The sequence below is a fragment of the Felis catus genome, chromosome B1 (genome assembly GCF_018350175.1).
Source record: "Felis catus isolate Fca126 chromosome B1, F.catus_Fca126_mat1.0, whole genome shotgun sequence".
Classification (NCBI taxonomy): Eukaryota; Metazoa; Chordata; class Mammalia; order Carnivora; family Felidae; genus Felis; species Felis catus.
In genome coordinates this window covers 147,094,091-147,107,362 of record NC_058371.1, presented here as the reverse complement: position 1 = coordinate 147,107,362, position 13,272 = coordinate 147,094,091, and the positions used below count along the sequence as shown (strand labels likewise).

The 13,272-nt window shown below is 34.8% G+C and overlaps 1 protein-coding gene across 8 annotated transcripts in view; it reads left to right on the top strand.

The window, feature by feature from the left end:
* NPFFR2 (neuropeptide FF receptor 2) overlaps positions 1 to 13,272 on the top strand; it is a 364,459-nt gene that overhangs the window by 140,273 nt on the left and 210,914 nt on the right. For 7 of the 8 annotated variants that reach the window (XM_045056236.1, XM_045056240.1, XM_045056235.1 and 4 more), the window contains one exon: positions 11,961 to 12,048. The exons of the other annotated variant lie outside the window; for it this stretch is intronic. The gene's annotated coding sequence lies outside the window, so the exon portion shown is untranslated. The remainder of the gene's footprint in view (positions 1 to 11,960; positions 12,049 to 13,272) is intronic. 8 annotated transcript variants of the gene reach the window in all.

The window sequence follows — 13,272 nt, the reverse complement described above, 5'->3', positions numbered from 1 at the left end:
TGTATGTAGGTATATGTATATAAAATCTCCTTTTACTGGTAATTATATATCAACAGAAATGGCAAGATTTTCTGACATGGATTTATAAACACCCTGCTTTAATCTGTTACCTCTCCTGCCGCTTTAGCTCTTCAGTTGTCTTACATTCAACAGCAAAAATAGTTCAATATTATTAAATTCAGCAACTGGTTTTCTTATTCAGGAAAAAAAAATTAGAATTATTCAGTGTTGATTGCTGGCCATGTTGATCATGTAGTGTGGGCCTATATTCTTATTTAACTTACTCACTTTATAAAGTACAATAGTTAAACTATATGACTATTAAATGACTTCTAATACTTCATCACCTCTTTCCATGTGCCTCATTTTTGTGATGGGAGTATTAGAATACTTATTGTATATAAATCACTTAGAACAGTGCCCAGTACATAGTGTTAAAGGAGTATTTCTTGTTATTACCAATTTTCCCCTCTCACCATTACTGCTGTCTACATCTGCTTTTTTTGATTGTATGGTTCTGTCTACCTGCAATGTCCTTATTCCATTTTTGCTTAGGAAATTCTACCCATTATCCAAAGCCTTCCCTAACTCTCTTCATCTATACTTATGTCTCCTTTTTTGGTCCACTCACTTTTTGTTTACATTGTTACTAGAATTCTACCCACATTCTACTCTTGTAGTATGGCCTGCTGTGTATATGTTTAGGTGGATGAGAGAAGGTGGTTTTGGACTATATAATATCTCCAAGATGGAAGGGATCAGGTTTTGTTTACATACTGTATAGCATAGAACAAACGCTTAATATATGTTAGATGAATTGCCAAGATTATATTGCTAAGGCATAAAGGAATATTCATAGGTGGTGATTCTGGCCCATTTTTCCCCATCTCCTTGAATTAAGATTTTATAGACTAAAGTGGCTATATAGACTTGGAAGGTTCATTGCTACTTTTTTTTTAAATTTTTTTTAACGTTTTTTTTTTTTTTTTTATTTTCGGGACAGAGAGAGACAGAGCATGAACGGGGGAGGGGCAGAGAGAGAGGGAGACACAGAATCCGAAACAGGCTCCAGGCTCTGAGCCATCAGCCCAGAGCCTGACGCGGGGCTCGAACTCACGGACCGCGAGATCGTGACCTGGCTGAAGTCGGACGCTTAACCGACTGCGCCACCCAGGCGCCCCTCATTGCTACTTTTATATATATATTGGCAGCTTGGTACAGCCCTTTGAAATCTGGCAACATTCAAGAGTGATTGGTACTGTGGAGATTTATTAAAATTTATTTTGACAGAGTGTGAGTGAGGGAGGGGCAGAGAGAGAGAATCATAAACAGGTTCTGTATGATCTACGTGGAGCCCAATGCAGGGCTCAGTCTCATGAAATGCAAGATCATGACCTGAGCCGAAATCAAGAGTTGGATGCTTAAGCGAATGAGCCAACTAGGCACCCAAGAGTTAAAATATATTTAATATAATATAGTAAGGTGTTTCTCTTGTCTCCTTAATTTAATGTAGAGGTAGAGAAACAACCGGTGAAACCATTATCTGACAATCTAATTCACTAGAAACAAGTCAGGGTAGTGACATTGTGAAGACCAGAATTCTGGAGTCCTGACTCCATATCAATGCGATCTATTCGTTCTATTCCTCTTCTTGCCAGATTTGGAGGCAAGCTGACTTAGGAGGGAGGTGAGTGATTTTGGAGAATTGTAGTAGAGATTCCAGAGCAGAATACACTGAATGTGTTTTTCTTTTTTCAGCCCAGAAAAAACAATCCCTACTATTATTAAACATGTTAAGCACCTGAATTCAACTACTTACTCACACCCAACTTTAGGTATCTTTTAATAGGAATGACTCATTTATTGTGTCCTTCTTCCTTATGTTCTGACTCTCCCACAGAGGTGCTAATAAGTGGTGCACTGAAATGAAATTTACAATGTGACAACCAAAGGAAAGAAACATAGGTCATGTAGTTTTCCCTTTCTGGGATAAGGAAAATTGCCCCTAACTAACATGTTCAAATTTGGCATGCTGAATCTGTAGTGACAATGAAACGTGTGTGTGTGTGTGTGTGTGTGTGTGTGTGTGTGTGTGTGTGTGTTTGATAATAGACTAAGGAATTGTCATTTTTATATAATGCTTGGGATCAATATGTTTCTGATCTGTGTGCTTAAAAAGTGATCCTGTCATATCTCCAAAACAATGTTATTTCTAAGTTAGCACAATGAATGACTGAGATTTAATTCTGTGCTTTTCAAGTGGTACATCTGAAAACGTTGTCCATAAAGACATTTTCATTACTGAGTGTGTACTTATACCACCTTGCTTTTTTGGTATAGCTCATTCCTCAAGCACAAATAATAAGAAAAAAGTACTATCAATTAGTAATAAAAATGCCCCCCAAATCATTTAAGTAGTGACTTTATGTAAAAGGCAGCACTTCCCCCTTTGAAGCTGGAGGCCCAGATCTCCTGGCCAAAGAGAGGGGTCAGCATTCTTCTCCATCTTCCTAGCCACTTGCAGCTTTTACCAACCGCATGGAATGATTCTAGTTGAACTTATTAAAAATATCAATTCCCTCATTTCAGCTGAGATCTCAGTACTACTGGGAAACATTTTTTTCAGTCCTAGTTACCTACATTTTCTATATCAGTTTGTTAACAAATGTACAATTCACCTCAAGTTCCAACCTTATCCCACACGATCGTTCTCAATTAATGATCTTGAAACCCACTTCAGTGTGAAAGTAAATATTCCCAGGCAGAACTCCTTTAACTTTCACATCAGCCTCAAAATGGACCCAGGACTTTAAGTACTTTCTTATGTTTTTTTTCTCCAGGGAGAGGGTGCTTTTCAAGGCCATCGAATCTTTTTCTGTCCTTGAACCTATCTCCTCCTGCCTTTATCTTGAAAACTGTTTCATCACTTTCTTGTCTTCTCTCTTGTAGTTTGGACTTTCCTACCTTTTATAAATGCTCAACTTTTCTCATCCTAGATTAAAACCTTTCTTTACCCTGATTTCACCCCAAGCTATTATCTAATCTTTTAACTACACAGCTTTACCAAAAAGTAGTTTTCAGTCCGAGGCTCCATGTAAAACCTATTCCATCAACACTTGACTACAATCCAACCTCTATTTTCACCATTGTGGACAACGCTCTTTCAAAGATTTCCTTCTTACAAAGTTTGAATATCTCTGTAAGTCTCAATTTCATTGACTTCTTTTTGAATACCTCTTCTATTGGTTTTCTTAACTCTTTTTCCTGAAAGTTTCTTGAACCAGAGATCTTAATACCTTCTCTTCATCATTAACCTCTAATTATGAAGTCAAATCACTTCTACTCCTGCAAGAATCCATTTTTCTTTTTATTTTTTTCAATGTTTATTTTTTGAGACAGAGAGAGAGAAAGAGTGCACGCAAGGGAGGGAGGGGCATAGAGAGAGAGAGAGAGAGAGGGAGACACAGAGTCCTAAGTCAGGTCAGAGCCTGATGTGGGGCTCAAAACACGAATGGTGAGATTATGACCTGAGCCAAAGTTGGAAGCTTAACCAACTGGGCCACCCAGGTGCCCCAGGAATCCACTTTTCTATGACCAGTATTGTTCACCTAGTTGAGAATATCATCTGTTTTCTAGACCACTGCAATAACTCCCTAACTGGTCTCCCTCAGTGTTATGTGTTTTATGAATAAATATATTCTGCACAATATTCACACTATTTCAATTTTTCAGTAGTTTTATAATCTTAGTAAAAATAATACATGATAATACCTGCTGTTATAAAACTATAATCAGGAGCCCCTGAGTGGCTCAGTTGGTTGAGCATCTGACTTTTGACTTTGGCTTAGGTCATGATCTTGCTGTTAGTGGGATTGAGCCTTGCACTAATAGCACAGAGCCTGTTTGGGATTCTCTTTCCCTCTCTCTCTGCCCCTCCTCTGCTGACATGCTCGCTCGCTCTCTCTCTCTCTCTCTCTCTCTCTCTCTCAAAATAAATAAATATGAAAAAAAATGAAGTTAAACAACACTGAATGTAACAAATAAAACCTGAGGAAATATCACTACTAACAGCACCATCAATTGTTTATTTGTATCATTATTTTAACCTGTCTCATGTAAATTTTTTAAAGTTTTAATTCCAGTATACTTAACATAGTGTTATATTAGCTTCAGGTGTACAATATAGTGATTGAACAATTCTGTACATTACTCATTGCTCATCATGATAAGTGTACTCTTAGTCTCATTCTCCTATTTTACCCATCCCCCGCACATGGTAACCATCAGTTTGTTCTCTATAGTTAAGAGCCTTTTCTTCTTTTTTTTGGTTTATCTATTTTCTAATTTGTTCATTTGTTTCTTATATTCCACATATGTATGAAATTGTAAGGTATTTGTCTTTTTTGACTTACTTCACTTAGCATTATACTCTCTGGCTCCAACCATGTTGTTGGAAATGGCAAGATTTCATTCTCTTTTATACCTGAGCAATATTGCATTGTATATATACCACATCTTCTTTATCCATTCATCAATCGATGGGTGCTTGGGTTGCTTCCACTTTTTTGGCTATTGTAAATAATGCTGCAATAAACATAGCGATGCATGTATCCCTCTGAATTAATATTTTCATTCTCTTTGGGTAAATAGTAGAATTATTGGATCATATTGGATCAATTTAAGTTTTTGAGGAAAAAAATACTCCATGCTGTCCTTTATGGTGATTGCAACAGTTTACATTCCCACCAACAGTGCATGAGGATTCCTTTTTCTCCATATTCTCACCAACGCTTGTTGTTTCTTGTCTTTTTAATAATAGCCATTCTAACAGTTATGAGAGGATATCTCATTGTGCTTTTGATTTGTGTTTCCCTGATAATGAGTGATGTTAAGCATCTTTTCATGTCTCTCTTAGCCATCTGCCTTCTTTGGAGAAATGTCTGTTCATGTACTCTTCCCATTTTTAAATTAGATTATTTGGGGTTTCTTGGTGTTGAGTTGTAGAAATTCTCTATTTTGGACACTAATCCTTTATCAGATATATTATTTGCAAATACCTTCTCCCCTTCAGTAGGTTGTCTTTTAGTATTGTTGATTGTTTCCTTTGCTGTGTGGAAGCTTTTTATTTGATGTAGTCCCAATAGTTTATTTTTGCTTTTGTTTCCCTTGTCTCAGTACGCACATCTAGAGAGATATCGCTATGGCCAATGTCAGAAAAATTACTGCCTATGCTCTCTTCTAGGATTTTTATGGTTTCAGGTCTCACATTTAGGTCCTTAATTCATTGAGTTAGTTTTTGTGTGTGGTCAAAAAGAGTGGTCCAGTTTCATTCTTTCACGTGTAACTGTCCAGTTTTGCCATTTGTCCAGTTCTTCCATTTGTTGAAGAGACTGTCTTTTTTCCCATTGCATGTTCTTGCCTGCTTTGTTGAAGATTAATTGACATACGGGTTTATTTCTGGGTTCTTTATTCTATATCATTGATCTATGTGTCTATTTTTATACCAGTTCCAACTGTTTTGACTGCTATAGCTTTCTAGTATAACTTGACATCTGTGGTTGTGATACCTCCAATTTTGTTTTTCTTTTTCAAGATTGCTCCTGCTATTTGGTGTCTTTTGTGGTTCCAGACAAATTTTACGATTGTTCTAGTTCTGTGAAAAATGCCATTTGTTGGGATTTTGATAGGGGTTGCATTAAATCTGTAGATTGCTTGGGTAATATGGGCATTTTAATGTTATTTGTTTTCCTAATACATGAGCATGGGATATTTTTCCATTTATCAGTGTTATCTTCAATTATTTTCTTTTATAGTTTTTTAGTATTTTATAGTTTTCAGAGCACAGGTCTTTCAGTTCCTTGGTTAAGTTTAATCCTAGGTATTTTATCATTTTTGGCATAATTGCAAATGGGATTGTTTTCTTAATTTGTTTTTCTACTGCTTCATTATTAGTGTATATAAATTCAATGCATTTCTGTACATTGGTTTTGTATACTATGACCTTACTGAATTCATTTATTGGCTCTAGTAGATTTTTGGTGGAGTCTTTCAGGTTTTCTATATAGAGTATCCTGTCATCTGCAAATAGTGAGAGTTTTACATCTTCCTTACTGACTTGCATGCGTTTTATTTCTTTTTGTTGTCTGAATTCTGTGATTTCCACTACGATGTTGAAAAAAAAGTGGTGAAAGCAGACATTCTTGTGTTGTTTCTGAACTTAGGGGAATAGTTCTCAGTTTTTCACTGCTGAGTATGGTGTTAGCTGTGGTTTTCTCATAGATAACCTTTATTATGTTGAGGTATGTACCCTGTAAACCTACTCTGTTATTTTGAATGGATGTTGTGTTTTGTCAAATGTTTTTCTGCATCTATCGAAATGATCAGAACTTTTATCCTTTCTCATGTTGATGTGATATATCACATTGATTAATTTGTGAGTATTGAACTACCCTTGCATCCCTGTAATAAATCCCACTTGATTGTGGTGAATGATTTTTTTAATGTATTGTTGGGTTCATTTTGCTAATATTTTGTTGAGGACTTTTACATCTGTGTTCATTAGAGATGTTGGCATATAGTTCTTTTTTTTTGTAGGGTCTTAATCTTGGGTATAAACGTAATGTTTAATGTTTGGGTATAAACGTAATGCTGGCCTAAAGAATGGATTTGAAGGTTTTCCTTCCTCTTCTATTTTTTGGAATTGTTTTGTCCTATATTGTTTTGAAGTGGTCAGCCCAAACAGTAAATATGGGTTATCTTTTGTAATTTAAGAGGAATTACCAATTTTGTGTGATGTATAGTGCTTTAGAAATGTCATTTAAGACATTACAGCAAATACTGATAGTTTATCTTTAGCATTGTCAAGATGAAGCTTGAGATAATTTTGTAGGTTAGTTATCACTTTCTGATTTATTTATATCCACCTTTTCCTGCTTTGGAAATTTGTTTTAGGCTTACTATGTATTCAGTTTACTGGGATGGTGTCTTTATATCTTGCTTAAAATTAAGAATTTAGTTAAATGTTAATGATGTAGCCTTATACATGTAGCCTTATACCTACAGGATACAGTATTAGAAGTTTAAAAATTCATTGTGTTAACAAACATTAATTGGCTTTCTTTTGAATGAACTTAAGGAAACTATAAGTTGAATATTTATAAAGAATATAATGGATGTAAATGATTATATTTGTTGTAATTGAATGGAATTAAAATATATTATTCAAATTAAAATGTGGATGGTTTATAGTTCTGCACAGATATAGGTTAGAGTCAACCAAATTTGGACAGAATTTCCAGATTATATTTTTATGTTTATTTTTGAGAGAGATAGAGACAGTGTGAGCAGGGGAGAGGCAGAAAGAAAGAGGGAGAGAGAGAATCCCAAGCAGGCTCTTCACTGTTAGCACAGAGCCTAATGTGGGACTCAAACCCCATGAAACCATGACATCATGACCTGAGCCTAAACCAAGAGTTGGACACTTAACCAACTGAGCCTCTTAGGTGCACCTAGATGATTTCCATTGACTCTGTGATTCTAAGGTTGAGTATTTGTCATGACTTTAGGCATAGAACTGTGCTAAGTAAAAAGTAATAGCAAATATCATTTATTAAAAGCCTACAACTTATACACTTGTATTCAGTGCTTTGCACAAGACATTTTGAAGTAGTTCAAGCAATGTTTAAGGAATGAATCTCATTTTTATTAGCTTACTATTGAACTTCAAAATAACAGGATGGGGCCTGAGGTATGTATATTTTTTCTAGAGTTATTTTTTTTTGCAAGAAAAATCTTGCCAAGAATTGGTTTTAATGTTAGTTTTGTTATGTGGAAAGGTTTTTTTTTCTCATCATAGATCACCACAGATAATTTTTATTTCTGTATATTGCTGATACGTATATAAATTGTTTTAGCTTGAAGAATACTCTGCAGACAAGGATAGGCTGTACAGTGGTGTTCATACTTTACTGTGTCTCACAGTCACATGTCTTGGGGACATGCTGAAATACAAATGTCTGGATATTAATTAACCTGAGAATTTCTTATTTAGCAGGTGGGAGGTGAAATTTCCAGTTTCTCCAATAATATGGATACTGGTGGTCTGGGTTCTACACTTTGAGAACCTCTGCTTTATGAGTATCTAAAATGAATATTGAGAGGGTCACCTGGGTAGCTCAGGCAGTTAAGCATCCAACTACAGCTCAGGTCATGATCTCATGGCTTGTGGGTTAGAGCCCCATGTTGGGCTCTGTGCTGACAGCTATGTGTGCACTCTCTCTCTCTCAAAATTACATAAACATTAAAAATTGTTTAAATTGAGAGAGGATTATGGCATCCTTAGCACTGTTAATTTCATTTCAGTGAGTTTTTTGTAACATAGCTAAGTGGCAGTTATGCAAAATTTTAAAGTATTAGGGACTTAAATGTTACAAGTACTTTGTATATATTAGGTCATCTATTCCTCAAACACCAATATAGGGACTATTATGAGGACAACTGAGGATCATAGGTTACAGAGAGGCTAAGTAACTTGTCCAAAGTCACATTAATAAGAACTGGAGCCAGGAATCAAACTGAGGCAATAGGACTTCAGAAACTTGTTCTTAATCACTTGTACTACTCCTTATATCTAATATAATAATTCACACAGTAAATGGCCTAATGGAAGACTGAAGCCCTGTGTTATGTTTCCTTATACCTGATCTACGTAAGCACAGTGATTGACTAAGAGTTTGGGTCCTGCCTTCACCTCTTCCTCATGAATAGAGAGCATCAGTATCACAGTCAATTAAAATCACATGATAGGGCTATCTAGAAAAAAAAATATTTAAGTCTCTTTCTGCTCTTTAGGGGAAAAGATACTACTTTTAATCACGAGTTAGTCATTTCCAGATGTCACATCGAAGGTTTCCATATTTATGACTCTTTGAAACCAGCAGCTGGGAAGTGTGACACTAATTAAAAAGCTAACCTTGAAGAAACTGTATGCTATGTAGTATAATTCTTGAGCTGTTTCTCCTTTTTTTGAGACACTGCCATAGAAAATGATTTCTGAGTTTTAAATAGGATTTCTTGGATTTTTTAACAGATATTTTGAAAATCATGTTCATATCATATATAGAATATATGCTAGAATGCTTCCTTTCTATTCAACTTTAAGATTCTTCTAAGAATGTTAAGAAATATGAATAGAAAAATTGATTGTTTTTGTTTTTGATTGAAGTACAAATTGGAATCAAATTAGGATATTTGATGAAATACATGGATGGATGATCATGGAGGGAAACCAATTTATTAAATTACTAAGCTTTGTAGAATCCTCTGAGAATCTTGAGCAGAGATATAAATATTAATATGTGAAAAATTTAAATGTGTGGATATTAAAAATAGAATAGGCTGTATCAGGTAATTTCAATATATTCTTAGTTATACATTTTTTATAGTTTAATAGACAAGAAAATTGAATATATGGGATATCAAAGAAGGAAATACATGTGATTTTGGTCAGTTATGGGAATATATGAGAATGAAGACATAATGTTGAAAGGATGTGGCAATTTTTATCCTTTAATGTTTAGTTTCTTTCCATTTAAATAGAGTGATTTTTTTCCACATGTTTCTCTTTCTAAATGGGAATTGAGAATCTTAAACTTCCTTCCTACACTAGGCAACTCTGAAGTGTGATGTGCAAATATTCCAGGACCACTGTGGGATCTGACACAAAGTTACCGTCTGTGAGACTTTGCTTGCCTTTGCAAAATGGCTTTGTCTCTTTCTTTTCCCTGTCTGACCCCCCTCCCTTCTTTACCAGTACTTCCTTGGGCTGCATCTTAATGCCCTAACACTCCTAACAATCTGTACTCAGAGTCTGCCGTTACTCAGAGATATGTAAATGACGATCTGCTCTTTAGAATAAGCTGATCACAATTTAGCAGATAATTTTGGAACCCTCCCTTAGTCCCCATTAATGGAATTTTGACCTGGTTTTAGGTAGACAATACAACATGGCACCCAAGAATCCACAACTTAAAATGTGTAATGGTCTAGCTCCTAGTTTTCTGTTCTAAAAGTCTCAGAAAAATGCTAACTCAAAAATTTTTAAATACTTTTTTGTTTTTCCATGTTTATATTTCATCACATGTCAAGTTTTGAGAAATTACAAATTTTACCCAAATTGGTCATAAGCCATAAAATTATAAAGAGAGGCTAAGTATTTTGAGACCTATAAAGTAATATACACATGAAATTCTTAAGGATTTAGTCTGTGAACAGATAACAAGCAAAAAGGAATATGTCCTATGATATGATAAAATTAAGCTAAAAAATGTCAATTCTTCATTTCTCAGAAATTGGCTTTTGTCAGAAAATATGTCCTTTAGAATTAGAAATGAAAACTCATCTATAGTAGAACCAAAATAGCAGATAGTAGCTTGGCTCTTAAAAGAAAGCAGGTGTGGGGCGCCTGGGTGGCGCAGTCGGTTAAGCGTCCGACTTCAGCCAGGTCACGATCTCGCGGTCCGTGAGTTCGAGCCCCGCGTCAGGCTCTGGGCTGATGGCTCGGAGCCTGGAGCCTGTTTCCAATTCTGTGTCTCCCTCTCTCTCTGCCCCTCCCCCGTTCATGCTCTGTCTCTCTCTGTCCCAAAAATAAATAAATAAATGAATGAATGAATGAATGAATGAATGAAAGAAAGAAAGAAAGCAGGTGCACTTCTTCCTTAAAAAAAATGAGAAGGACAGAAAAAATAACAAATGATAAGCAATCAAAAGGAAAGCAACCAGGAATGTAATGTAATACATAATTTAGAAAAGTGAATGCTAAAATGACAAACCAAAACTCAAATTTCATGAAGAATAATAGTACTTAAAGTTTGGATAACAACCAATTTTTCTGTTTTCTTGAACAATTAAAGATAACCTAAATAAAGTAAAATCAGTTTCAAATTCTTCATTTTCACGCCTGATGCTTTTCTTGACAGGCTGAAGCAGAGTACACCTAAAAATGTCTATTGGTAACCTTTTGAAAGAACTACAGTTTCTTACAAACTTTAAAGGCAGCTTCTTCAGAAGACCTTTTCTTAACTGCTTTGCTGACATATTACTAACATATAGTTATGTAAGTTTAAGATGTACAATGTGATGATTTGATCCATGTATATGTTGTGAAATGATTACTACAGTAAGGCTGAACACCTCCATCCCCTCACAAAATTACTATTTGTGTGTGGTGATGATGTTTACTCTCTTAACAGCTTTCAAGTATATAATACAGTACTCTTAATCATAGTCATTAGACTGTGTACATTAGATCTCTGGAGCTTAATCTTAGAGGTGGAAATTTGTGCTCTTTGACAAATCTCTCTCCATTTTCCCCAGTTAATGGCAACCAGCATTTTCTGTTTCTATGAGTTCAGCTTTTTAATATTTCACATAGGAGTGAGAACATAAAGTATCTCTTTCTCTGTCTTACTTATCTGACTAAGCATAATGTCTTCAAGCTCTATCCATGTCACAAAATTTCCTTTTTTTATGACTGCATAATGTGTGTGTGTGTGTGTGTGTGTGTGTGTGTGTCTATCTCCTATCTCTATGCATTCATTCCTGGATGGACACTTACTTGTTTCCGTATTTTGTCCATTGTAAATAAAACTTCAATGAATGTGGGTGTGTAAGTATCTCTTTGAGATAGATTTCATTACTTTCAGAAGACATTTTAATATTAATTTTTACATAGCAATTATGTAAGCTGTAGAATTTTCTCTAAGTTCATATTTTCTTCTACCTAAAATGACATGGAAATTATGTTCTAAGGAAATTCTAGCTTTACATTTTTATGATCTGTTTGTATCATTTGGGTCAAATCATGGAAGATAACGTGGTATAGTACTTAGAAATGAGACCTCTGGAGCCAGACTTCTGATGCCTACTACTAAACTACTCTGTGCCTGTTTTTTGATCTGTAGTGTTGAGAGAAGTAATTACCACATAAGAAGTTGTGAGGATTAAATGAGCTGATTAATATAAAGTACTTCAGACATTACCCAGCATATGGTGAGTAGTCTATAATTATTGACTCTTGTAATATTAGTAATTATCCACTGGCAGAAATGGACTTTTTCAATACTATTTCTCAGTTTGAAACCTCATATGTTTTATCTAAAAATAATAGCTATTGTTTCTTCCAGTGTAGAACCTTAGTTATATTATTTATGTACATAATATAATTCTCTTGTTTTCAACTAGAAATACTAACACCTTTGTCTCAAGCATTGTACTTAGTAATTTATATTCTTTATTACTAATGTTATGATAGCTCTGCCAGGTAAATATAAATATGTACATTTTACTGATAAGAAAACAGATGCATAGAGCTTGCCTAAATGCTAAAATATACACATCAAATATGTATTGGAACCAAAATTTAAGCAAAGTTTGTGTGAGCTCATGTTCTTTCCTCGTACTGTTTTGAAGAATAGATGGGCCATTGTTAGATGGGAATCGGCCTTCCTGATGGATGATCTGTCATGCTTGAGTCTGAGGAACATAGGGGACAGGACTTTACCTTCTCAGACCTTTCATTTTCAAGATATCATTTTGGCCTGGAACTTTTAGGTGCAAAACAACCAATTTCTTTCCAGAACTACATGTATGTGATGTTGTGTTTTGTAATTCTTCTTAAGCAGGATGAAAGTATAGCCAATGGCTGTTAATGTGACTAATCACCCACTGCTTATTTAATCACCAGACCCTCACCAGTTTTATTACACTTTCAGTATTTGCGTTGACCTTGCCAACATTTAATTGATGCCAATCCACATGAATGCTTAAACTTGAATCACCTAATTGCTAAAGATTTATTTCTCTCATTTAAAGGAAATCCAGAGCACCTTTATGTAAAGCATAAAAGCTCTTCCCAATTTCCCGCTGAGAGAGTAGTATGAAAGAGATGGTTCATTTAGGGGAAAATTCATTTAGAAACTTGAAGAAGATGAGAGGGCACTATGATTTAAAAGGAGAAGTAAAACGGAAATTCACAGGTTATTTTTATGCCTGCTATTTTATGTGTATCTACTTAGAGTTTTTATTAAGGATGTTAGTAGAATTTTATCCAATGCTTTCTGGTAACTTGATGAATATACAGTTCTATTTTTCTTCTTTACCAGGTTGTATTTTTTTCTTTCTCAGCTTTATTAATTTGATTTTCGTTTTACTATTCAGTTATAACTTTTAATAAAATACAGCACTTCTACCATATTTTATATAATTTACTGTGAG